The sequence below is a fragment of the Corapipo altera genome, unplaced genomic scaffold (assembly GCF_003945725.1).
Source record: "Corapipo altera isolate COAL_440 unplaced genomic scaffold, ASM394572v1 354, whole genome shotgun sequence".
NCBI lineage: Eukaryota > Metazoa > Chordata > Aves > Passeriformes > Pipridae > Corapipo > Corapipo altera.
Window position 1 is genome coordinate 1,451 of NW_020885020.1, and position 26,057 is coordinate 27,507.

The 26,057-nt window shown below is 44.7% G+C and overlaps 1 long non-coding RNA gene across 4 annotated transcripts in view; it reads left to right on the forward strand.

Moving 5' to 3' along the window:
- The first annotated feature begins 893 nt into the window (after positions 1–893).
- LOC113959081 overlaps positions 894–26,057 on the forward strand; it is a 42,282-nt gene continuing 17,118 nt past the window's right edge. For 2 of the 4 annotated variants that reach the window (XR_003531693.1, XR_003531695.1), the window contains exons 1-2: positions 894–1,061; positions 24,613–24,753. This is a non-coding gene — a long non-coding RNA (uncharacterized LOC113959081). Of the gene's footprint in view, positions 1,062–15,778; positions 15,830–24,607; positions 24,754–26,057 lie in introns of those variants that run through there. The other 2 variants (XR_003531696.1, XR_003531694.1) reach the window with 2 other exon arrangements.

Genomic DNA, 26,057 nt, shown 5'->3' on the forward strand with positions numbered 1-26,057 from the left:
GAGGGAAGTCAGTCCTTTGGTGTCTGCTGCAAAGATGGCCCAGTTTATGAGCAAAGAGGAGAAAGAAGGCAGAACCAGCAACAACCAGACCTAGTCAGTGGAAGCAGGCTTGAGATGTAATGTGGTTAATGGGGCTTTTCTCCCTCAGCAGTGGAATCTACTGAGAACTTATTGGAATGGTAGAGCTGTGAGTGTGTGTTCTGTAGATGTGCAGTGACACAATCAGTGCTGCTGGACATGATGTGGAAAATGGTGCATGCCAGAAGAAGAGATAAGCCACTGGTTGTGTGATTTTATGGGTTTTTTTGATCCCAAGCAGTTTATTCCTCCTCAGGATACAACACAACTCTTTTCTTCCCTTTGGGATCTGAGTGAGTGTAGGTGCTCTCCTAATAAGAGACCACAGGTGACCGGCCAGTCCCATTTTTGTTTATTTGATATAGGAAGAGAAGAAGGTTCTGTGGTGGCTCTTTGTCCCACGAGCAGTGGTTTTTTTGTGTGGACCGAAGGATTGCTATCAGCAGGCAAAATCTCTCTTGCAAAGTTACTTGTGCAGACAAACTTTTATGGATTATTGCTCTCCCTTTTTGGACTCCTCCTTTCCTGGGAACAAGCTGAGTGCTGACAATGATCAGTATAAGCACAAGAGCAGACCCTTTTCTAATGTTTTTATTTCTTGGATGTGAAGACATGGCTGGAAAGGATTTGCAGGAAGGCATGGGTAGGATTTGCAAGCTGACAAGACTTTCTGAGGAGCTGCAATGTAAAAGAGCCAAGAGAGCAAGAAGATATTTAGTGGTGGTAGAGAGTTCACTGTTTCACCTGCATGCTGTGGCGCATTGAGGCATGGACTCAGGGGTGAAGCTGAGACAAGTTTGTTGGAGTCTCAGCCCTCCTTTTATAACCCAACACCAACAGCCAGTCATACTTTTTAAGGTAAAAGCTGTGACCACAGCATCTGATTGGCTGCTAGCTGTCATGGCAGTTGAAACAGCAGCTGAAATGGCAGTTTTAGGAGTTGCAGCTCACCCCTGTAATGAGCCATTCCGTTCTCTGCAAAGGTATGGTTTTTTTCTAGGCCCTATTTCCCATACACCCTGCTAAAAGAGTAAAGTCATGGTGCAGTTTGTGAACCTGAAAAGGGAAGACATAGGAGAGTCTGTATCCTCATGGTCAGAGAGGGGAGGAATGTCACCTATTGTTTTGTTCAAAATTCCACCTGTTCCCTCAAGCAGCCCTTTTTCGGAATACTTATGTTTAGCTCCGTGGAGAACAGGTTGTAAGGGGGGGTACTTTTGAATTAGATGATCAATGGAGCATAGAGGTGTGAGAAAGGAATCATATTAGGATGTGAAACCAGCTAGAGAAGGGTACAATGTAACTTCATGGCACAGGCTCATTGTAAGGTCCACTGTGCTTTTTAGCAAGTCAGCTTGATATCCCCTATTATCAGAGCTGAGTTCTTCCTTGGATTTGCTACATACTGCAAGATGGATACATCTACCCTTGAAACACAGTGGTAGAGGTCATACATAGGGGTGAGAAAGATGATGATGGGAGGAAGATGATGTGGGCAGGGGTCACTCACCCCCTGCCCTACAGCAGGGCAGGCACAGACTGTTGCTCTCAGGTGATGAACAGGCAGGGTTTGGCTGCCACTCAGGCATCACCAGCTGCTGCAGATCCTGGCAGCCCTGGCCTGTCTGTGTGGGTAAGCACAGTTTATTGATAGGAAGCAACTGAGAAAGCAAATTTTTTAATATCCTTTTAGTGTCCCTTTAATTCCCCTTTTATTTTTGAATATTGTTACATAAATAAGTTGTCCATGGTATTTCCCTTTAATTTCCCTTTTTACTAACCAATATCATGTTAATAGTTACCAGTAATATTGTGTTAAGATCCTTTTTAGATATCCCTTTTATTCCCTTTTTACTAGTTTATATTATACTGTATTAAATGCCATTAGTAGTATTTGTTTTAATGCCACCCGATAAGGTAGTTATTTTGTATTCTTTTTTGGTTTTTGTTTCTCTTTCCTAAGTTTATTATTATTATTCTCACCATAATAAAAACATACTTTGTGTGTTTGAATGTTTGTTGCACTTGTCTTTATTCCGGGCATGTATCCTAACCAACTGTTACACAGGTCCTCAAATATTTTGTCTGAAGATGGTGAGTTTACCACAAGCACCTGGCTTAGTCTTTCCTCTGAAAAATTTTACAGGCAGCCAGATCTTTCTGAATCCTCATCTGTTCTTCAGCCTGGGCATTCACACAGTAAGAAGAGACGCTGATCTGAAAGAAAACAATGCCCAGCTTGGGGAAGCAGAGGGAGATCTTGACTTGAATGAGAAATGAAAACATGTTGTTGAGTGGAAAAGGACTGAACAGCAGATCAGTACATTATAGTGTGGCTCTGGGAATGCAGTTTACTTACAGAAGCAAGACCTAGCGTGGTTCCCTAGCATAGGGAAATGTCATTTGCTCAGACTGTCCCTGCTCTTGTGCAGATAGGAAGGCAGGGTCCTGTGAGATTTTTTTCTATGCTTTGTGAGATTCATGTCAGCAAAATGAATATTCACTATTTCTGGAGTTCTTTGGAGAGCAGCTTCACTGCTTGTCTTGTTCAGAGTTAGCATGTTGAACACTTGTTTTTCTTGAGAAGTAGGAAATATTTGTGCTCTCAAATCTGCATGGCTTTTACTTCTGTTTTGAGAAATCTCTTTGTATTTACGTGGAGATTTTGTTGTCACTGTGTTGGTGGAAACCCTCTTTTTCTTCTCATGAACTTAGAAGTCTTCCAATTTTTCTAAGTGAAGATAATTCCTCACAATGTAATGCAAGAGCCAAGTGGATGTTTGAGAGGTTCGAAACCTTTTGTCTTGTGAGTAACTGTTTCACATAGAGCCTTAGGGGTTTCATTTTCAGAGAAGCTGCAAAATGCAAGTTTTCATTTCTTCTGTGCCACTAGCTGAAGCCGGAAATACTCTGCAGAGATAGCAGAAAGTCAATAGGATACTGCAGCTGAGCTAACGTCTGGGGGAAAAATGGAAATCTTTGCCTTTGCTATGTTTGTTTTAAATCTCTTGGCCTTGGCAAAAGGCTGAACAAGAACAATGTGTTACTGTAGTTTCCTAGGACTGTCTCGCCTTGGGGGCAAGAGGTCTCTCTTTAAAACCCATTTCCCATTCAGTTTCTCTCTCCAGGGTTTCATTCAGTTCCCACTGTATCAGTTACAAGTCTTCTGACTTCAAGCTGATTTGGATCAAGATATACAGTGATTTTAAGTGTGGATAAGGTTAGTAGAACTGACTAAGTAACACTTCAAAACAAGGGCCCTGTGGGCTCTCCTGTAGCAAATAACATGGATTTTTTTTCTTCCATCTCCTGCAAAGATGAGCAGTAATATTGACTCTGAAATTATAAGTTTCAATATTGGCAGTTTTTTGTCATTAGAAGTGACAGATGAGCAGATTCTTGGTTTAGTCCGCTGGGACTGTTTTGGTTTTTTCCATAGAAAGGTACAAAACTGTTACTACATTTCTTAATTATTTTTTTTTTAATAAGAAACTTCACTCCCTAACTTTCATTAAGGAAGAGAAAATTCCAGGGTGTTGGATGTCCTCCCTGTGAGACACTGCTCCAGAGCTGACAAGCTGGGGAGGATGTGGAACCCTGATCAAGCTGAGGGAAAAGTTCTTTCCCTTTTTAGAAAATTCTTACTGTAAATTGTACTTATCCAATTTTCGTGTCTTTGTTGGTCTCCTAAGAGCTTTTAATGAAGCATTCTTCACTAGAACATGACTCTTTGCAGCATTTGCAAAAATGTTCTTATAGTCTCAAGAAAAAGACATTTAGAAAGAATTTCCAGTTTATTTTCAACTTACCTGTCTTCCATAGTTAGTACTCAGAATACCAGGCTGGAGGAAGGTCATTGCAGAGCTGATTTGTCTGAAGAAGTTGGGAGATCCTCCAAGTATGTCTGGTGAATTCCTTGAGAGCAAGGTGTTAGTAGTATTCCAAAGAAGGTGTTGAAGCACTTCCCTCACATGTGATATGTGATGTTTTTTTCGTACCTAATCACTCTAGACTCTATGGAAGGATGCACCTGAGATGATAGGTGAGATGGATTTATCCAAAAGACCCTGGGAAAGGAGTTTAGGATTGAGAGAATATAAGGCAACATGGATCCAGAGACCTCTTGGTAAGATTACTAACTCAGCAAAGGCTTGTCTTAGGTTTGAGACTGAGTGTAGAGCTGGTTCCTTTGATTTTTATTTTTATTTTTTAATTAGCCCATGAGCACTTCGACAGTTTTGCAGCCCTCCCAGATGCGTATTGTGGTCAAAATAGAAACCCTCCCAGTTTAGCAGCTCAGGGATACTTTGCCATGTTAGTGAGACATAAGGACCATGAAAGGCAACCTTCGTGGTTGAAAACCCTGTGTCCTGCACGTTGAGTGAGTGGGAGCAGCCACAGCATCCTTGTGTCCCTTAGCCCAGTGACACACTCGGGAATGAATCAGTGGGGAGAAAAACTGTCATAGGTTCTGGTGGACAATTTGTACCCATTGCAAACCAGAATAGCTCTTTGACCTGTTTTGGAGCTTGACTCATGCCAGGAGGAGACCTTTCTCTCCAGTTTCCCGGCTGCTTTCTGGGCTCATTTGTTTTCCTTACAGCGGTGGTTTATGCTGCATGGACTGCAAGGGGAGACACATCTCTGCCTTGCCACCCCTCCTGCTCCTGGAGACCACCACTGCCACGAACCCCTCCTTGAAGAGGTTAACCAAATGGCTGTCCTGGATTCATCGTGGGATGGGGCTGGTAGGAAGTGGAGTGGGGTGCAGTGCCAAACCATGACGTGTGTGCTCTTTCCGTTGGGAACACTGACTCATGAAACAGAGTAAAAAGCTGTTACATTTCCACATGATGAAAAATGGGCCCCAGTCTCGTCTCTCATGTGTGCTCACACAGTCTCTGTCCAGTGAATGCTTTCCCTGTTGTAGCTTGTGAAACCTGGCTCCCACTGGTAGAAATTCAGTTTATTTCAGCTGAGAAGAATTGGGTGTCACCTTGGATGGGGCTTCTTCTCACCCACAGTCAGGCCAAGCAGTGGACTTGTGACTTTCTAAATACAGTCCAGGTTACTTATTCTCTGTTATTCTAATTCAACTGAGAAGAGCTTGGCAATGTCTCCCTTGGGTTGTTCTGTCAGCTGGTTGCATTGCTGATCAGTTATCCAAGGTATGCTTGGTAGAAAATAGAGAAGGAAGCACTTCCAATAGCTGTGGTTCCCACTTCTAACTCCTGTTTCAAATCCAGAGTGTAAGATATCAACAGGAGAAGTAGATCAGACAATTAGAGGTGAGGAAGCTTAGGAGAGGATGTGAATATTCTCACTGTGTCCAGCAGAAGGTGCAATAGTTAAGGACGGGACATTATTGTATGATGTGTTACAAAGTGATTGTGATGTGGTGTTAGACCAGCGCAGTTTTCTTCACAAGTAGATGAACTTTAGGCAAAACCCACTCAAACCTCTAATTATTACAACTATGAATGGGGATACACAGTTAAGTTGCAGTTTATAGTACTGTGACTGTTGTGCCATGGTCTCAAACTATCTGAGATTTCTGAAAATGCCTCTATTTGCCTGAAAAAGGAACAAATGCATTATAATTCAAAGAGAGTGGCAGAGCTTGAACTGCCTTTGGGAGCAGTGGCATAGTAGGAGTAGAAGGTAAACAAACTGTCCAGAAGTGTTAAATTGGACTCAGTGATCATTGTGGGTCTCTTCCAACTCAGGATATTCTATGATTCTATGGCTAAGAAAGAATAAGAAATGTTTTGCTTTACACTGGTGCTCAGACACAGCTGGAGGAATCACTGCTGCTCTTGCACACCGTCACAGTTGATAATTGTGTGAGCTGTGCCTTTGCCAAAGCTTGTTCCTGATGTTTTGTGCAGCCTGGGCACGGCTGCTCAGCTACTGTGGTTTTGCAGGTGGGGAGGTAAGCTGTTGGGACAGTGGAACCTGATTATTTGGCCACTGAATATTAGGATGTTCTGGGTGATGCCATGTTGATGAGTTAGAAACATGGCCTAGTTATACAGCAGCTAACTAGCTGGAATGTTGAAGTCTGGCTACTGTCTGTCAGAAGATTTCATGTCAGGAAAAACTCCACAGGTGCAGACTCGCAGAGAAGGCTTTCATGCTTCCAGGGATGCTGGGTTCATAGAGTTCTAGAATGGCCTGGATTGGAAAGGACCTTAAAGACTGCATAATTTCAACCCCCTACCATGGGCAGGGACACCTTCCACTAGACCAAGTTCCTCTGAGCCCCATTCAATCTGGCCTTGAACACTTCCAGGGATGGGGCAGCCACAGCTTTTTGGGACAACCTGTGCCAGAGCCTCCCCACCTTCACAGCCAACAATTCCTTCCCAATATCCCATCTAACCCTGCTCTCTGGCAGTGAGAAGCCATTCCCCCTTGTCCTGTCCCTCCATCCCTTGTCCCCAGTCCCTCTCCAGCTCTCCTGGAGCCCCTTTAGGCCCTGCCAGGGGCTCTCAGCTCTCCCTGGAGCCTTCTCTTCTCCAGGGGAACCCCCCCAGTTCTCCCAACCTGGCTCCAGAGCAGAGGGGCTCCAGCCCTGAGAGCATCTCCAGGGCTTCCTCTGGACTCTCCATCAGCTCCATGTCCCTGTGCTGTTCCCCAGGGCTGGAGGCAGCTCTGCAGGGGGTCTCAGCTGAGGGGCTGAGAGGCAGGATCCCCCCTGCCCTGCTGCCCACGCTATGGGACCAGCCCAGGGCACGAGGGGTTTCTGGGCTGGGGCATGTCCAGCCTCTCCCCCACCAGCATCCCCAATCCCTCTGTGCAGGGCTGCTCTCATGTTGCTTAGGTCAATCTGCTGAAGCCTGTGGAAAAGCAGGAATGCCCAATTCCCAGCCCTGACTACTCAACCAGTCCAGAAAGTCAAAGCAGCAGGCGGCTGCAGAGCTGAGAAGGTGATGTGGGCAGCCTGGGTGGTGCTGCTGTGCTCTGGCTGCTGACTCAGACACAGGTACAACCCTTGAGCAGTTGCACTCTGCTTATGTCAGCCATGGGATATGGACAGGAGGTGGGACAAAGTCCTTCCTTGTCTGGATCCATTTTATCCTGTGGATGCTTCATTTTGTGCTGTTGGCTCTCATCACCAGCTGCCTGAGTGCATTTTGGGTATATTATGAGCTAATGGGTGTCTAATCTAGGTGTTGTAAAGATGGCATTGCTGTTGTGGAAAGACTTATTCTTTCAAGCATTAGATTCCATTATTTATTTTGTTAGGGGAAATTCTACTCTTCTACCCTCCATTGGCATGTATGGGAAAGGTTACAGTTCCTTGGTGACTATTGGACTTCTCTCAATGTCCTGCTTGGGCCACTAAATTCAATTTTAGTGAGTTTAACTAGTCCCAGTGAAAAAATTCTTGTTGCTTGGACTTGGCTCACTTTAACCAGTGAGGTTTTCATGCAGTCTGGGAATGCATGCTTGCTTTTCAGTTCAGTGTTCTGGATACACAGTGGTGTGAATTTCTGGAGGCAGGGTGGTTTTCTGCTCAGTTAAGAGCCAGGAACTCTGTTTAAACCTTTTGTTATCAGCAAAATGCACTGTGGCCTTTGGCATCTCCTAATTCAACTTCTCTGCAAACTGATAGATACTTATGGTAGTTATGGTACCTACCATCTGTAGGAATGTGGAGGATCCTGGAGAAGTATGTGGCCTCTTTAAATCTGTGAAGTGATACATCTACTTAGTATTAATGGTTTGTTAAATTTATTGAGCACTTTGGGACTGTTGAATGAAAGACCTTATATAAAAGGCACTTAATTATTGTTATTGCTTGAGAAGGGCTTGCACAAAAGCAGCAGTTATCTGGGAATCTGGGAAACAAAGGTCTGCAGCGTGCTGCCAACTGTGCTACCACTTAAAATTTACAACATGAGGCACTAATTTGGGGACACAGGGAGGAGAGGCTCCGTAGTCACTGAGTTGTGGCAATCCTTTGGTCAGGCTGGTCATATGCTGAATATATTCTGTCCATTTACTCTGTAGGAAGTACTCTGCCCTGGTAGGACTGTCACAGGGATCGTGTGATACTCTTTTTACAAATCTGCTTTAAACACTCCTGTCTCCTTCCTCACAGGCCTCACAGAACTGAGCAGAAATGTGCTTTGATGTTTTTCATTCATGACCTCAAGCGTCCTCACAAACACGGGCAGGACTGTACTGCAGAGCACAGAGCAAAGTTTTCCAAGGCAGGTAACGAAACTTTCTATTTCTAGGAGCTCTCCCAGCCCCTTAAAACTCTTGGGTCTCAGCATGTGGAAAAATCCATTAGTGTGTGGTGTTTGGCTCTGGCTTTGCTTTGCTTCTGGAGCGGTGGGAAGCTCAACCGCTCAATTTGAAGAGAAACTGGGAACTTTGCAACACCAGTCTACTGTGAGTCATCCACCCAGTGGCACAGAGGAGAGAGGATGAAACCTTCTACCCCCAAGGTTGATTGCCAGTGACTGTGGCAGTCTTAGTAGGCCTGTTTCCTAGCAATTTTATGGATACTATGATGAATTCACTGGCAAGCTTACTCTCGCCTTTCTGTGGTGTAACAACAGCAGAGGGAACAGGGCAGGGAGATGAGATTTATTTAATGCTTCTATTTATGTTCATATTTTGGACCAATAAACTGCCAAGTGCCTTATGGGCAGCAGGTTTGCTCACAGTCACGAGGAGCAGGTGGTGGTGGCTGCTGAAGTTTTGTGTCTTGAGTGAACTAAATTCTTCCCCAGCACTTAAAGGGATCACTTAGCCATTCTGAGTATATTCAGCTAAAAGCAAAGCCCATAATTCATTAAAGAAGGTGCCACTGCTCTCTTTAACCTACTAGTTAAATATTATCCTGGGATATGGAAGCTTCCAAATCTTGTTTTGATAGCTATTTTTGGCTTTTTATATTGTATACAACCAGGAGCCGTGGAAAGAGGCCCAGGACAGAATCTCAGACCTGTGAGCAGCCCTTCTAGGACACACAAGATCCAGCTGGAGGTTTTGCTTATGTCAGGTTGAGGAGGAGTTTGCTTTTTGGAGGTCTCCCATGTCACACAGACCTCCGAATTACAAGGGGATGAGAAGGGAAGGCTCTACCTCCATCCCCTCTCTGCTCTTTCAACCAGCATCAAATTCCATCTGCTGTATTTGAGCCATCCATGGTCATAATGGTATTTCAACTCTACTTTATACATAAATACTTAATTATTCAGCAAACCCTTTTGTCAGTGGTTGGGAAGAAACAAAAGGTTCTTTTTCTGAGATCTTTCTTCTGGCTTTAGCAGCTCAGCTACAAACGGAAGCAAACAAGAGAAGCCATGAATAAGTACTTTTACTCCTGTTTGATCTTCCCTGCCCTTAGGACAGTTTTGCTGCTCTTTCCACCCCACAGAGATGAATGTTTCCTCCAGCAACTGCCCACCCACAAATCCATACCCACACAGGCCTGTGGTTGCTCAGCACATTTGCATTAGTAATACTTTGGCTAAGAGTAGTGTCCTGTCCTCAGACACAGCTGTGACTGCTCTTGCACTTGCTTTGCCAGAGTACCAGGAAGGAAAATTGTCTCCACAGCAGCCCTTGATGGCTCAGGAGAGAGTGGTACCATCCCCTTTTCTTGGAATACCAGAGATCAATTGGTTCCCAGATAATTTCATGGTGGCAGGAGCTGTAATTTCTGTAGATGAATCTATGGTTTCTGGTTTTGACTTCAAGTCTGTGGCTTTCCCACTTGTGGGCTGGACTGGAAGAGTGGAAATGTTAATTTGAGCGTGGAAGGTTAGTCCTTTTGCCAGTGGCTGAAGAGAATGGAACTTGGTACTTGTGCATGGATGTGAACTCTTGTTTTGCAGGAATCTTGTTTCTTTGTAGAGCAGCAGGTACATATTTCCTTTCCAAGGCAGGCAAGAGAACTTTGCACTTCTGATTTGTCTGTATTTTGCCTACACTTTGAGATCTGACTGCATCTGAAACCATGCTAAGTAGTGCATATCATGTCATTCCCAATCCAAACTGGTTTCACTGCTTTGTGTTCTGTTCTGCAAAGTTATTAATGCTTAAAGGGATAACTGCCATAGTTAATAAGGAAACTGATTTTTTTTTTTTTGCCTAGTCTTGAAGTTTCCTTTTAGGAACAATTAACACTGACTCCTGATATTTTAACTTTAGCATTGCTTTTGATACTTTTCTAATCAAACAAGGTCTTAAGTAAGTATTATTGGTCCCTCGTGGTTTAGGAACAGTTAAGTCAGGACATCAAAGACAGAAAAACGAAAAATTCCTTTTTCTGCCTCTTCTATTTCTAGACCTTTTGGGCTTGTTAGTTCCTATTCCCCAGGCCTTCCTGAAATTTGTTCTTTTTTTCAACAAAATGATTCCCAGAGCAGCATTTTTAATAAAATATTGGGTATTCCAAGAGTTGACAATGTTGATTATGTGGGCCATTGCTGGTTTGTTCTCTGTGCCAATTTTAAACATTTCACTGCTCTTGAATATTGCTGAGAGTCTGATTAAAATATTGATGTGCACATCCTCAAGTTGTCTTCACAAGAAGAGAGTACTTGGGCTGGATTTGAGGCAGATAGGATAGCCCTGCTCTGAGGTTTCCAGCCTTTAAAATCTAGGCTCTGTGTGGAGCACATGGAGCATCCCCCTTGCCTGTGCATCCCCCAGCAAGGAAGCAGAGGTCAGGACAAGCACCAGTGTGCTTGGAAGAGATCATTTCCAGGGTTACATCAGGGGCATGTTACAGATACAATAGCCCATGGCATCAGGGAGAGAGAAATCCTCTGCAGCTCAGTTTGCACTCCAGTTTTCCAGTGCTTGTGATCTCTCAGGCCCAGCTACTGCTGAATTTGCTCCTTGGGACCATTCAACATATCTATACTGGGGATTTTATTTGGAACCGGAGAGAAAACGTGATCCTTGTGCATTTGACGCCCTCTTGGATTGAGGGCTGGCTGAATTTTCTATCTTCCCTTGCAGGAGTTTCAGGAAGTGTTGCTTTGTTCCTGGTGATGCTCCATCAGAGCTGCTCTGAGGAGACGCTCTGGCTGACACACAGATCGAGCCTTGGCTCTTGACCCAGAAACATTCCTGTCAAATGCCTGGCCACTGAGTTCCTGCTCCCCAGCGCCAGCAACTTGTTCTTTGCAAGGTGGGGAACTGCTGGGGAAGGGAAGCATTTCGTGAATCACAACTCCCACGCCTTTGCATACCCACTCATTCCCAGCCAAAATACTTTCACTCTTACTCACACCAAATACCACCTTTTCTCCAGAATCTTTTCCATCTGTCCTGCGGGTTGCCATGCATAAAGAAAAGGACATGAGAGACTCTAGGACTTCTCTGAAAAGACAGGCAGCTGACCTGAAGCAGTAAATACGTGTGTGCCCTCATCAGGTACTCGAGTTACCTCAGTGACTTCTGTTCTCTCCTGTTCCCGCTGTCAACACCAACACAGGGGTGACAGCAGAAAGATGTCAGAGCTACCCATCAGTTTGCCTGTATCTTGCAGCTTGGCAAGAAGAAGTATCAGTTTCTCAAGTGGGTGCCTGAGGAGCTTTCTGAGCTCTGCTAGCTTCCTGTGGGACTGTGCTCATCTTTCATCGGATGTATATTTGATAGTAAGCCAAAAAGGAGAATTACTTACACTTAGCTAGTAGCAGGGATTTGTTGCAGTGTGGCCTATTTTAAGCACCTAAAAGCCTGTGTAAGACACTCTAAAATTGATTTTAGGTTTTGTGTGTGTCGTTGCCAGATAGGACCTGTTCAATCATTTGTCTGAATTCTTAGACAGTGGCAAAAGTATACTCAGTGAAATAGATTGTACTGATTGTACTCCTTGTGTGAGCGGTTAAAATCTGGGCTTCTTAAAGGCAGGACAGCTCTGAGAGAAAAGTCTCTTTGGCCTGCACAGAACTGGCTATCAGAAGTGAGACTGTTCAGCACAGCTTCTTCTGTGGCCCCTGGGGAAGCGAAGGGGATGAGTTGGGTGCTGTTGGTACTGCTGAGATTTGAGGGAGCAACACAAGGTCCAGGGTGGAGGCAACACGTGGAGACCCCACTCTGGAAACACCAAACCTGAAGCTATAAAGGTGGATCTGAACCCTTCTGCTGGGGCAGACATGAGGCATGTTCTGGCAATGTCAGGACATGGCACCAGCCTGAGCCGTGATGTTTCATGGGCTGGAAGCTCAGCCTCAGAAAACAGGGATTATCAAGCCAGATACTCTGCTCTGTCCGTAAATATTTATGAGCTCACTGTGTAGAGAAGAGTCAGGTAATGGTGTTGTTATTGGCATGGAGCATTTGAAGGACCTGGGTGTGAGTGTCAGGCAACACCTAAAGCTCTTGTGATTTTAGGATATTAGCAGAGCCTGGAAAGGAGAAAATTGTGATTTTCTTGCTAATGTGAAGTGGTAAAAGCAAACCACTCTATAATGGGAACATTAATCATGAAGGTACAGGTATTGATTGCCCTTATGTTGGAGTAGTAAGAGTTCTTGCCACAGTCCTTCTCTTTCTTTTCCCATATCCATGAAATAAGGGCAGTCTCTTGCCTGTTCTTCTTCCTTGGTGTAATGGAAGGATATTTGTCCTGTACTTTGAACTGGTGTTTGGATACCGAGTGATATGGATAGGCATTAACTGGCCAAATCCCACTAGGCTTATTTTGTCCTCAAAGATTCCCAGGGCTGAATCTCCTGGCTAAAATAAGTATTGCTCAGATATGAATAGGGCCCCTTCAGTTGGTTGATGAGGTTGAAGGTTGGCAGCAGTGACTGCAGCTGGCTCATTCCTTGAGGAGGCAATGCCAGGCAGGACTTTGTCACTAAGTGACTGATACTATTACCTCCACCCTGCTCTCCTCCCTCAAGCTAAAGCTTTCCATGGAAAATTTAGCTGGGTTGGCTCTGGTTGAGGCTTCAGCCATAGAAACATTCTTGCACTCCTACTGCATTCAGGTCTTTAATAAAGCACAGCAGTGAGTTTACAGTCTGGCTAGTGTGGCCTTCTAGTGATTGATGGATGTGAAAAGTTGGCTTTTGCCCCCAAAATAGTGGTTACTATTTTCTTTATAGTCATGTCTGGCATGTTCAGGTTACAGAGAAGGGGTGACTCAGCTCTATCAACATCTGAACTGCCTTACAACATTGTCTGTCCCTTCATTAAGCACATAAAGACTCAAGGAGCTCAGTGCCTGCCATTAGCTGGGTTGAATCTTGGCCGTGGTGAGAGGCAGCTTCTCTCTGATTCAGTGATAAACCACTCACAAGTTAGGCTGGCACTAAGGATTAGGAACATTTGTTTTGGAAATAAATTTGGCATTAGAAAACAAAGAGTCAAGATGCTTATTTTGTTGAGCACTGAGCTACAGAGAATTTTCAGGATGTGTTTCTGACTTTTTCTCAGGCACAGAATAGCATTTTATGTTCCTTACAGATTTATTCAATGTGATGAGTTACTCAGATTTTAAAGAGTTGGTTCAGCCAGAGACAGGTCTTCAAGAATGTGCAAGTTCACACCAGGTGTCTGTGTCAGAGCTAGAAATAAACCCCATATCTCCAGTGACTTGGTTGTCATCAACTGTAAGGAAGTTATAGAGGTGTTTTTCCTTGTGTTATATGAGAAGTTTAGGCTGGAGTGTCTGCCTTGGCAGATGCTGTTTTTCCTTTTCCAGGGAATGAGGGGAGATTCACTCCTTCCAGTGGCAATGAGAATTGCCTTTGTGTTCAAGTTCATAAACTGCAAGAGATGAAGCTGAACATTATGTACAGATTAGAAATACAGCTTTGCCCAGGAACTAAAGATGCAGGAAAGAGAGTCAGAGTCTTGGCAGCAGCCTGGAACATACAGCAAGTTCTTATGCTGGGTGTGGTATTAAAGCCATTTCTTATGGACATTGCAGGAAAGTCTTTAAGACTCTCTTCCAGTGATTGCTGGAGCTTTTCTGGTAGCAGAGAACTCAACAGAGCCATGGGTGAATGATGCAGCTTTTGTCTAAAACAAACCAGCTTCTTATTAGCCTTAAATCTCTGCTCTCCAAAATGAATGTGCTCCACTGCTCCAGGAAAAGTCATACACTTGAGTTAGAAAGCCTTAGGCACTCTGGGCTTTTTTATCTGGGAGGCAGAGGCACAAACACACCTAGAACAAGCTATTTTGGCTTTTTTCTTTTCACTGTGTCAGGGTGGGGGAGAGTTTTTTAAATAGGAATGAGAAAGATGAGCTGTATCTCTTTTTCCATTTGGAATCTGACAGGGTAGAAATCACACCTCTAATAAAAAGAGAAAAGTATATTATTGGACCTGTTGAGGACATGAAAAATGTCTTACATTTCAGTCCATCTTCAACAGCCCAACTTGGAAACAGAAATCTGTAGAAGAAAGAAACATTGTTTTAAATGAAACCATTTCAGGCTCTAAACTTGGAACTTTTCCCTTGAAAAATGTTACAGCAAAACATTTTGTGAAATTCGAAACTTAAAACTCATATGGAATCACTCTTCCCTATGAACATTCTCATTTTCAATGAGGTCTCTGTTTGCTCCAGTGTTCTAGTGAAATATTTCTAAATAACTTATGCCCCTGACAGAAGTGTCTCTTCCCTGCATTCAAACCAACTGTTGTTCAAAGGATATTTTCTATGGAGGGAGAAGATATGTCAGGGTATGTTTGCAGTGGAGAGCACCTAAAGTTCAAAAACGTATTCAGGCATTCTGATCAGCAGGTTGATGCTTGGGACTGAAGAGATCAACATGCTGAAGGCTTGGTGCTTTGTGGTTTTCCTTCTGGCTTTGAATATCTGGCTGTAAACATACCAGAGTTTGCTGACGGGCTTTGAATAGTCGGGTATCAGAACCTGATCAAACTTTCCCATCACTTATGCTCTGGTCTCCAAGGCACTTCAGGCCAGGGTGGGGAAAGGGTCCTGACTGGGGCAATTTGGAACATTTTGAGTAGGTTTCTGTGGTGCCTGGTCCTCTTGGAAGGTGATTGGAGGATGATCTGGCTGGCTTCATTGGATCCCTAAATGGGTGGGATGGGATAATCTCCCTGTGAAATCCAGGATTTCTCCCTGTGAAATCAGGACCTTCCAGTACCCAAAGGGAGCCTGCAAGAAAGGCGGAGAGAGAATTTTTGAAAGGCATGGAGTGATAGAAAAAGGGGGAAGGGCTTCGAACTCAGAGAGTAGGTTGAGACCAGGTATTAGGAAGAAGTTCTTCTCTGTGAGGAGGGTGAGGCCCTGGCACAGGTTGCCCAGAGAAACTGTGACTGCCCCATCCCTGGAAGGGTTCAGGACCTGGGTTGGATGGGGCTTGGAGCAACCTGGGATAGCAGAATGTGCCCCTGGCCATGGCAGGGGGTGGGGAACAGGATTATCTTTAAGGTCCCCTCCAACCCAAACCATTCTGTGATTCCGTGATGAGTTGACACCCAGGGTTTCACCAGCAGTGACTGTGTGTGATATTCTCCAGTTGTTTTGGGGGCTCCAGTGTTAAAAGCAGAGCCACAAGGAAGGCGTTTGGCACTGGGTGACGTCATGGACTGTGATTCTGGAAAGGCTGCTACGTGCACAGGAAAGAATTTGATCTTGTACAAACAGGACAGCCATGTGCAGTTATGGGCAACTTCTGTGTTCTCTTTCCCAGGGAATATATGCTGTTCAGCTGAGATCCATCCCTCTTGCTTTCACTTGCCAGCAGTTTTCAGCTGACATTGTGTTTGCACGAAGGCAGCACCATGTAGGAACCGCATTAACCATTTATTTTCCTCCCACTCTGATATTTCAATTTTATCATTTTCTGTTTCTCTCTGTCTACAGTTTTATATAACACACTTTCAGTAGAAGCATACCAGGGGCTTGTTTTTTCTTGCCATTAGTTGAAGACAGTGTAAAACTACAAAAAATACAGGTAGAGAGAACAGGACTCTGAAAGGGGGTGCTGGGCATGGTGGGGCTCTGGTTCTTAAAAGTTTTAGACCAACCAGACCGTTGTCCTCTGTCTGACTTCAACCAGGTCACCGTTGGGCAAGAGATAGAAGCAGGACTCTGTGTGACATGATGTATGCTGTGAGACAAATTTGGTCACACAGCAAAGGAGGTGACCAAAAATTCCTAATGGATTGTCTCTCGTGTCCCAGCAGCCAGAGAGGGATCAATGCTCCACACAGCCAGGAACATCTGGTGTCCCATGGCTTTCTGCAGAGCTGGTAACACAGTCCTGTCTGAGTGCAGTGGGATATGGATGGAAGCCTGCAGATCTCAGCTTGGACAGGGCTAATTTGCCCAGGCTGTGTGTGAATGTCACTAGTTAGGTTCAAAAATGGCAAAGCAAAGCTAGTGTGAAGTAGTAACAGGTGAAAACAGAAACTCTTCTATACTTAAGAGCATAAGCATGGCTCTGCTGGGTCAGATCTGACATCTGGGCATCTTGTTCCTAGCATGGTCCAGGGGTAGAGATTTGGAGAGAGTGCCAGAGTGGCTCTGAAGGGTCAGTGAGGGAGGTGGAGAGGAGATGCTTCAGCCTCCTTCAGGAATATCATGCAGGCAGCACTCTAGCTCTCAAACTGGTCAGTGAGGTAACTACACCACTGTAATTGAAAAGTCAGGAAATCCAGTTTGCTGCCATCAGCAGCCATGTGTGCACTGTTGATTTATGAAGTTACCTGGGATGCCCTGGCTTTCCATGTCTGTAAGATGGAACAAGACAAGGCTTTTGCTTTCACCAGGGCTGCCAGATCCCCCTCACTTTTGCAGGCACTTTGCAGTTCAGACCAAGCCTAGTTTGCATTAGGCAGCACTGGCTGATGAACTCAAACACATGTAGGGATAATGCCAAGCAATAACACTTGCCATATTCCTGGACTGCACTAGAAGTCACTCTTGTTCTGTGCTGAGGTTGTTCCAGTAACTAACTGACAGTTCATAAAGAAATATGTCACCATTAAAGATGCCATTAAGCTGAGCCTATTTTTCTCCTGGTGGAGACATTCCTTGTCTGACTTCCTGGTGAATCATGGGGAGAGTGAAAACTTACTTGCCAGGCCTCCTACTCATTTTTTTGGCTGAGAATATTAATTCAGTGTCCTGCCACTTTTCTCCAGAATCCTCCATGGTAGCCAAGCCAAGAGAGAAAAGGGAGAGACATCAGGAGCTGGTCCAAAGTCCTACAGCTTCCATTCTTGTTTGCACCACGAAGTTTCCGTGGGGTCTTTGGGAGACCAGAGAGAGTCCAAGCACCAAACTGACCAGTGTGTGAGATGCAGTTCACCAGTTTTAGTGCATCAAACTTACAGAGAATAGGTTTAGATGAGACATCAGGAAAAAACTCTTCCCTGTGAGGGTGGGGAGACCCTAGCACAGGTTGTCCCATCCCTGGAAGTGTCCAAGGCCAGGTTGGACAGGGCTTGGAGCAACCTGGGCTAGTGGAAGGTGTCCCTGCCCATGGCGGGGGCTGGAGCTGGATGAGCTTTCAGGTCCTTTCCAACCCAAACCATTGTGGTATTCTGTGATCCAGAGAGGTCAGCAGGATCCAGGTAGAAAGGCTGTTTTTCCTCTCTATCCGAACTGTGATATGATTCAAAGAACTCCAGGTAGGATTCTCAGAAGCCCTGCATACCGCTCTTTTCTGGTGTAATTCTGTGAAATCAACTCTGTTTATTGCCCTGTTTTACAGCCCCTCTTTTAGAGGCAGATACATTTACTTCCCAGCCTGATTTCACAGTTGTTTCAGTGCTTAGGATTTTTCAATGGAAGAGTGGGTGAGGATGCAGTTCTGTAGGGATGGAAAGGTCTTTGGTTCAGAGTTTGAATCCATTACTTAAGAGGGTGGTATTCCAGGATTTTCCTGTCCTGGGGAGCTACCATGCTAATAGGAACACTGTTACTTTAAAGACTGATGCTTTCCTTTCCTTTTTGTGCACTAGAGCCTCAACCACAAGCCTTGTTTTAATTTAAACTTTAAACAGCAGGCTGACACACACGCTACGAAGAATTATGGGGTGTTGCTGCCAAGGATGCCATCAAATGATTGAGCAAAAGGAAACGTTTACAAGCTAATAAAACCTGTTATTAAGGGGATTATTAATGAAAGACTTTTGAGCAAAATAACTCCCTCCTCCTCAAAGTGCTTGAGGTTACTTTTTTGTGAGCTCCTCTCTATTTTTCTTTTACTAAACTTCATGGGAAGATAAATATCAAAAGAAATTACTGAAGAAGCTAACACCATTATTTGGGTCATTTTTTGGGACCTGGAGGTTTCACAAGAGCTCAGATCATGTGCCTGTCCACCCCCGCTATTTTGCACAGATGTAGTGAACTTCACAGTCCATTCTAATTAACACCAGGCCTAATGAGGAGCTATGGCGTGGGAATTCAGGAGTCATGGGGGGGAGGAGAAAAACAATTCATACTGTTAGTATTTGGATTCGATTAGTGAGGGGAAAGTGGTTGCAGTCTGGAAAATATGCCTTGGTACTTAAGGTTTCATTTAGCAAATGGGGTGAATATCTGGGAGACAGGGGAACTGGTCTGTTATCCTGGGTTTTGAGTCATGTAGGTAGGAGTTTACTGTCATGTCACCTTTGCTTGCCTTGGTAGAAATGAAACCACTGGATACCTGCATCTCCAGCAGCATGGGATTCTCCCCCCCTGCTCTGCTCAGGTGAGATCCACCTGGAATACTGTGTACAGGTCTGATGCCCCCAATGTAAGAAGGACATGGAACTGTTGGAGCAAGTCCAGAGGAGGCCATGAAGTTTTTAAGGGGACTGGAGCACCTCCCCTGTGGAGACAGTCTGAAAAAGTTGTGGCTGTTCATCCTGGAGAAGAGAAGGTTGTGTGGAGACCTCAGACCAATCTTCCAAGTCAGAGAAGGACTCTGCATCAGGAACTGGAGTGACAGGACAAGAGGGAATGGATTCAAACTGAAAGAGGGTAGATTTAGCTTAGATATATAGACGCAATTCTTGGCTGTGAGGGTGGTGAGGCCCTGTCAGAGGTTGCCAAGAGATGCTGTGGCTGCCCCATCCCTGGAAGTGTCCAAGGCCAGGTTGGATGGGGCTTGGAGCAACCTGGGCTAGTGGAAGGTATCCCTGGCCATGGCAGGAGGTGGGGGACAAGATGAGCTTTTAAGATCCCTTCCAACTCAAGCCACTCTAGGATTCTATGATCTTGCTCTATGGTCCTTACTCTAAGATGGCTAAAGAGAGGAGAAATGCCAACAAGAGAGTGGAGGAAAGGGAAGTCCTGAGAAAGGAGATGATTTCTCCTGAAACCCTTTCATGGGGCACACAGCAATGTGGAGAAGAGATCCCACATCTCTTGAGGGTCCACCTTTCCATTTGCTCAGCCAGCTGCTCAGAGCTTGAGTTACAGGGTGACTCCTTGTTCCTCATCTCCATTCCAGTGTTCCATTCCTGGCGGGTATCATCTACTTTGGCAGCAAACAGGGCTGACAGACCAAGTCCAAAGACCCTTCTACCTAAGGTAGCACCCAGTGTACCTACAATAGTGTATGTTGTTGCTGAGGGAAAGGACAGGTGTTGCTGTGCAATTCTGGCTGCCCAAGGGTGAGGTGATACTCCCCCATGCTGCTGTGCTGTAGGCAGGGAAGCACATTTCTGAGCTGGAGACAGGCTTTTCAGGGAAGCCAGGGCTTTTCTGGGAAACTCTGAGCAGTTGGCAGATGCTTATGAGTGGAAGTACCCACAAGAGAAAGGCAGGAATTGATCAGTGTGGAGAAGAAGGAGGGCAAAGCCAAAGTGCCTGGGATGGAGGAGCAGCCTGTACTCCTTCAGGGGGTCAGGGTCCTGCAGCTCTGCTCTGACTGGTCTGACTCTGGTTGTGAGCTCAAACAGCTGGTAGAAAATGGATGATGCAGAAGCATCATCTTTGGAGTTGGAAGCAGTAAAAGGCTTGGCTTCTTCCACGGCAAATGTTCCCAGGAATCGAGGTGGAAAAAGAATTCATGTGGATTAGTTGCGTGCAGCTGGGAGCAGGGACCCTGCCAGTTCCTCCCTCCTTGCTGTCACTGTGAAGGAAAGCTAGGAAATGTCTTTAAAGGGATTTCACATGATGCAACTGCATCTTCCTTGAGGTTTGGGAGGCAGAGGCCTTGCTGGTATCTGTCTTGCTTGCATCTGATGTGGACTGCCCCTGAGGGCTGCATGTTGCTCTCTGCCTTTGCAGCCCAGCTGCAGTTTGCTCCATATAAAATCCTCTGGCTTAAGGAAATCAGGTTGCTGAGCTGCTGCTCTGCTGAATGAAGCACATATTTAACGTGTGGCACTGGACAGCTCAGTGGGAACCTGTGAAAGGGAATAAATGGGATTTGCTCTCTGTCAGTGCTCACTACTCTCTTCCTGCCATGTCTCTAACCTGGTATTGCCCCCATGATGAAGAGTCCTCTCAGCACTTCTGAGTAGGGATGTCCTGTGTCACCTAAGCTGTGCAGCTCCTACAAATCCCTGGAAAACCCTCCTCTGAGCAGGGCTGAGCGGGGATTCACAGTTGCTCCCCAGCGAGCAGCCTGCAACACTTAGACCACAGTCTTTGGTTACTGGATACAAAACTGAGATCTCCATCAAGTCATCCTGTTCAGGAGCTGCCTCACCTCAGAAGTACAACTTTCCATGTTGGTACAGCTCCTGCATCTGGTGTGGCATGTGCCCAGCACGGCTGCTGCTGGGAAAGGAGGTCAGTGTTCAAGGATTTGGGTGCAACCGTGGCAGAGCAGGTCCCAAACCTCCCCAGCCTGCCTCTGTCCCTCGCTGTACCCATTAAGGCAAGCCCAGAGCACAGGATTTACCTTATGGCTGACGTCCTCCAGCAAATCTGCCTAGGAGAAGACAGCATCCTCCCTTTATTAGGTGGTAGCCTATTCAGAGTGCTGCTTGCATGCTCCTACTCTGTGTGTTTGAACCCCTTCAGTGGGGTTCAAACCTCCAATCCTTCAGGAGGATCTCAAGGAAGACAGAACAAACAATATAGGAGCAACCTGGTCTAGTGGAATGACATGGGCTTTACAGTCCTTTCCAACCCAAACCAGCCTGTGATTCTGTAATCTTCACCTGACAGGGCTTTTGACTGGCACGGGGAGCAGGGGGTAGGTGTGTCAGGAGTATGGCATGGAGGAAGATGTGGACAGAGAGATCCATGGGTAGCTAATGTAATGTGAGTAGCATTTGGGAATGGTTTCCTCTCTGCTTGCTCTTGACATGACTCTGTTGGCTTAACTCAAGGGGTCGCTGCCTTCTGGACTGAGTGGGAGGGGAGGATCATCCCTTCAGCCTGCATCCTCGGGGCCATGAGAAGGAGCAATATTCCCAACAGACATCTCTCACTTCTCTCTTAATAATGTAAGATGATTAGAGCAGCTGTGCTTTATAGTTTCTGGTCTAAACCCACGCCACACTTATTTCGAAAGCTTTCCTGTGTCAGATGTTTGTGGTCCCGCCTGTAAAATGGTGCTTCCTGAGATCCTTCATAAGAGTCCTCTGGACTTTCCTTCTTCTTTCCAAGTAACAACTTGGAGGTTTTTACTCTCCAGTTTTGCTTCTAGATTTGTATTTGCTCTCTCCTCCTCCTTTCTGAACACCCTCTTTGACAGCCTTAGGTTTGCTCGAACCTCTCCGAGTTGTCAGTGTGACTGATGTCTCTCAAGCGTATTTAAGTCAGTGCACAGGACATCCATAGGTTGGATGGGCCTGGCTCTGCCACCTCAGATGACACCACAGTGGGTGCATGGCCAAGCAGTCTCCATGGACTTACTCTGCATAAGGACAGTGGAATCACAGAATCACAGAATGGTTTGGGTTTGAAAGAACCTTAAAGATCATCTCATTCTACCCCCTTGCCTTGGGCAAGGACACCTTCCACCAGACCAGGTTGCTCTAAGCCCCGTCCAACCTGGCCTTGGACACTTCAGGGAAAAATAAGTCTTATTGTGAAAATCTCTATTTTGGTCAGAATACACATTTTCCACTGGAGTCAAGACAGATGGAACATTTTGACCATTCGTGCAGCAGTGTCTCACTTCTGACTGCATGCAGCTGATTTGGAAGAATAAGCTTATTTAAGGTTCAGACTATTAAAAACATCTGCTTTCCCATGTATCCTGAAACACTGCAGGATTTGAAAAAGGAGAACATGTATCATGCTTGTCCTACCACTATAAAACCTCGGCTCCAGAGTTTAAATTGTGGGATTTTAATGATGGTGTATCTGTATTATTCAGTCCTGTGTAATGCACTGTTGGTTATGGTGCTGTGATCCATTTTCCTGGTTTGGAGCTGGGCCACCTGACCATATTTTCAGTGTGTGGTTAAACATCAATCTGTATAAGCAAAATAATCACTTCCAGACTAAACACAATTTAAAATTTGTTTAAAATATTGAACAAGCTTTGTCACTGGGAGATGTCTCTTCTATGACATCAGGCTACATTGGTGTGTCACTGCTGATGCCAGTTTCTTTTTTCCTTGTTTTGGGACTAAAAGCACAAAATTCCCTGAAAATGCTCCTTTGACTGGGGTAACTTTTGACTGAGGGTCAGTCTCTGTCTTACATCTGGGCATCTTTGAGCATTAATATCTATGCCTTCAGTGGCCCCTGTGGAACAACAAGTTATATAGAGTTATCCTCCTCTTTCAGATGGAAAAACTGGATTGTAAAGAGACAGTAAAAATCCTCATCTGCTTAGCTTGGAATGACTTGGGAGAAGCTGGTGACAACACTAGAGGACAGCAAAGATTTGGCAAAGATTGAGTTGCTACAGGACCCTTACTCTTTTAGCAAAACTGTTTGCTGGTGGTCAGGGAGAGGGGAAGGAAAGATGCTTTATATCTCAGGAGTGCTGGAAGAGTAAGTAGAGCCCATGTATGTGTGTGACTTCTATCCCTACTGACTCAGTGTCGTGGTTATGATTTTTTTAGGCTTTTTTCTCTTTTGGATGTTTAGCCCTGATGCTGACGGGATGCTTTTGACTTCTTGCTTTCTTTTTCCCTTTCTATTTAGTTCTCTAAAGCCCTGAGGTTGGAGTCTCTATGTTGATATTGGGCCTTGGAGATGAGCAGTGAGAGCTCCAGCTGTATGACATGTGTTCTGCCTCTGATCCTGTCTCATACTGGTACCCCTGGCACCAAAGGCAGTGAGGGTATCCAGTGCCTGCAGGGTCTCTGGTAAGTGGTCCCTCAGGAAAGGGCAGCAGTGCCACTGTAGATGCTGGTCCAGAGATGTGATGCTTGCCCAAAGCTCTGCATGTTACAGAGTAGGGGTGCAGCACTACAGGCATCCTGCCTACGTAAATCCTTCTTTTTTGGCTAATTTGTCTGTCTTCTTGCTGTCTACACTCCTGCAGTTGTGGCAAGAGTTTATAAAGCACCCGTGGTCCTTAAAAATTCTCTGCCTTCCTATTTCTCTGGAGGGAAGGGTGGTATTAAATACCACCCTATTAAATACCAAATTCCAGTCAGTAATCACACATGAACCAGAGTCCCAAAACAACCAGGACTCGGACACCAATGACCCCCTGAGCTGTTGCAGGAAGAGCTAACACACTTCTTCCCTGGACTTGCACAGTGGGAATGCTGAATAAATCAAGCCAAATAATGAGGTTGGTTCCTGAGCCAAAAAAAAAAGAAAGAAAAAGGTGCCTGCAGTCCGTAAGGATTGTCCAGTGTTAATGCTGAGCTTTCACAGGGCCACAGTGAAGGAGCTGAACAGGGATGCTGTAAAGGTCTGGGACAGAGTCAACAGGCTGATAGGTTCCCACTGGGAAGCTTTCCTTTGAGTTTAACACGGTATTTAAGCACATCCCTCAGGGCAGAGGGGAGATTTTGGCCCCAGTGACAAAGGGCAGTGTTTAAGGTTTGTGTTTAAGGTCAGACATAAACTTGAGCATCCTACTAGAGTAATGCTCTGGATAAGAGTTAAAAAATGTTTTCCTAATCAAACTCTTCCCCACCCAAAGATAGTTTTCATCTTGGACTTCTGAAGTTCTTTAGAAATGAACTCTCCCTTCCCCTTTCAAAATATTTTCTCTTCAATAGCAATGTAGTCAGTAATTTCAACCTGCTCCTGTAATGTTTGTGATTACTGAAATTATTTTTGTATGTTCAAAAGTGTCATATTTTTTCCTGTGATTGTACCTAAATAGTAAAGGACACTTTGAAATGGATAGCACTCAGGTTTTTTTCCAAAATCATCTGAGTACAAGAATGAGGATGGAGAGTTTGTGGCAAGTTGCTCTGTTGAATAACAAATGGGCTCAAAGGTTTTACCTTCCCAAAGTAACTGCAGCCATTAAAAAGTCCTTCTGCATGTTTTTTGCTTTTCTGAACACATTCTTATCAGTATGTTTAGTTTGAAAAATACTTTTTTATGTACTGAGAAATGTCTATTCTGTTTCTTTCAGAAGTGAAGTTTTGAAACTTAAAAAAAAACACCTCTGTTTGTATTCCAAGAGCAATCAAGATCCTCTTTAAGATGCTGATTTCCTCAAAGTTTTTATGTTGTTAAGAACAGGCATTCAGAGCTGAGGCTGGATGAGTTCTGTCATGTTTATGAAGTCATGAAAGCATCTGGATACACTACAGAAACCCTCAACCAAAAGCTTTTTGAAGTCTCTTACTAATATAATCATCCAGGCTTGCTCCACTAAACCAGGTACGTATTGGATTTGGATGGAAGATGAGGAAAGAATCAAACTGATATTGTGGAATACAAATATGTTGTTAAGGTTACATTGCTTCAGGGAAATGTCCCTAAATTGTGAATGTTAATTGTATGCACTTTTCAGCACCTAATTGGTACTTCTACAATTGATTCACAACCATCCTGAGCTTTAAGCAGGTCAACTGGAAAGTGCTGTCTGTTCAATGAGCACTTAAAGCAACCTTTTGCTTCCTCAAGTATCAGGGAGCAAAGAAACAGAGTAGTGTGTGTGGCCCTGAGTTTTCAGGGCATCACTCATCTTGGGCTTCATTGGCATCAGTTTCTTAATTACTATGTGGGAATAAATAAATAAATAAATAAATAAATAATAAATAATTATTAATAATAAAACCTGTGGCACCACTTAGTGTCTGTTGTCCCAGGATAAAGACCTTCACCCTGGCTCTGCTGCAAAACACCAGTGCACAAAATAATTCAACATGTGATGTATTAATGACCTGTGCTTACTATAATTTACCTCTCCACAGTCTTTATCTCACATAAAATTAGCAATAATGTTCTTAATTTTATTTCCTAACATCTGATATGTTGTGGATTGTGTCTGCCCCATCCCTGGAAGTGTTCAAGGCCTCGTTGGATGGGGCTTGGAGTAACGTGGTCTAGTGTGAGGTGTCCCTGCCCATGGTAGGGGATGGAAAGATGAGGTCTCAAACCATCCTGTGATTCTATGATTTCCCCTTACACTCTTTTGCCCTTTAGCAATTTTCAACCCAGGCACTACCTGAGTCTATTTATCTCCAGCTCTTTACAGGTTTTTTTTACTATGTCTCTGCCTTAAAATTTTTCAGGTGTCACAGCTGCACGTGAGACAGTGTGTATTTCCAGGCTGAGCAGAAGAATTCAGTTAAACTGTGACTCTCAGTTTTCCCACATAGCAAGGTCCCAGCAGTTTAGTCTGTAACAGGATTTACCCCTCTGTAAGTACTTCCAAAACAAGCCCTTGAAGTGATTCAAGAAGTCATTTGAAATGATTCCTTGAAAAGAGATTGGGATAGCTATAACATTTGTTTCTTCCTGTCTGCCAGGCCAAAAAGAGCTGGAAAAGAAAGAAGGAATGCAAACAGACATACAGGAGTGTGATCACTGGTGCTGGTGACTTCGTTCTTCACGTTGGGATGTTTTCTGCTATCAGCCCACTTCAGGATAGTTGGTGACACCTCACTGGGGGTACTCCAGAACCATCTGGGTGCAATCCTGTGCAATGTGCTCCAGGATGACTCTGTTTGAGCAGGGAG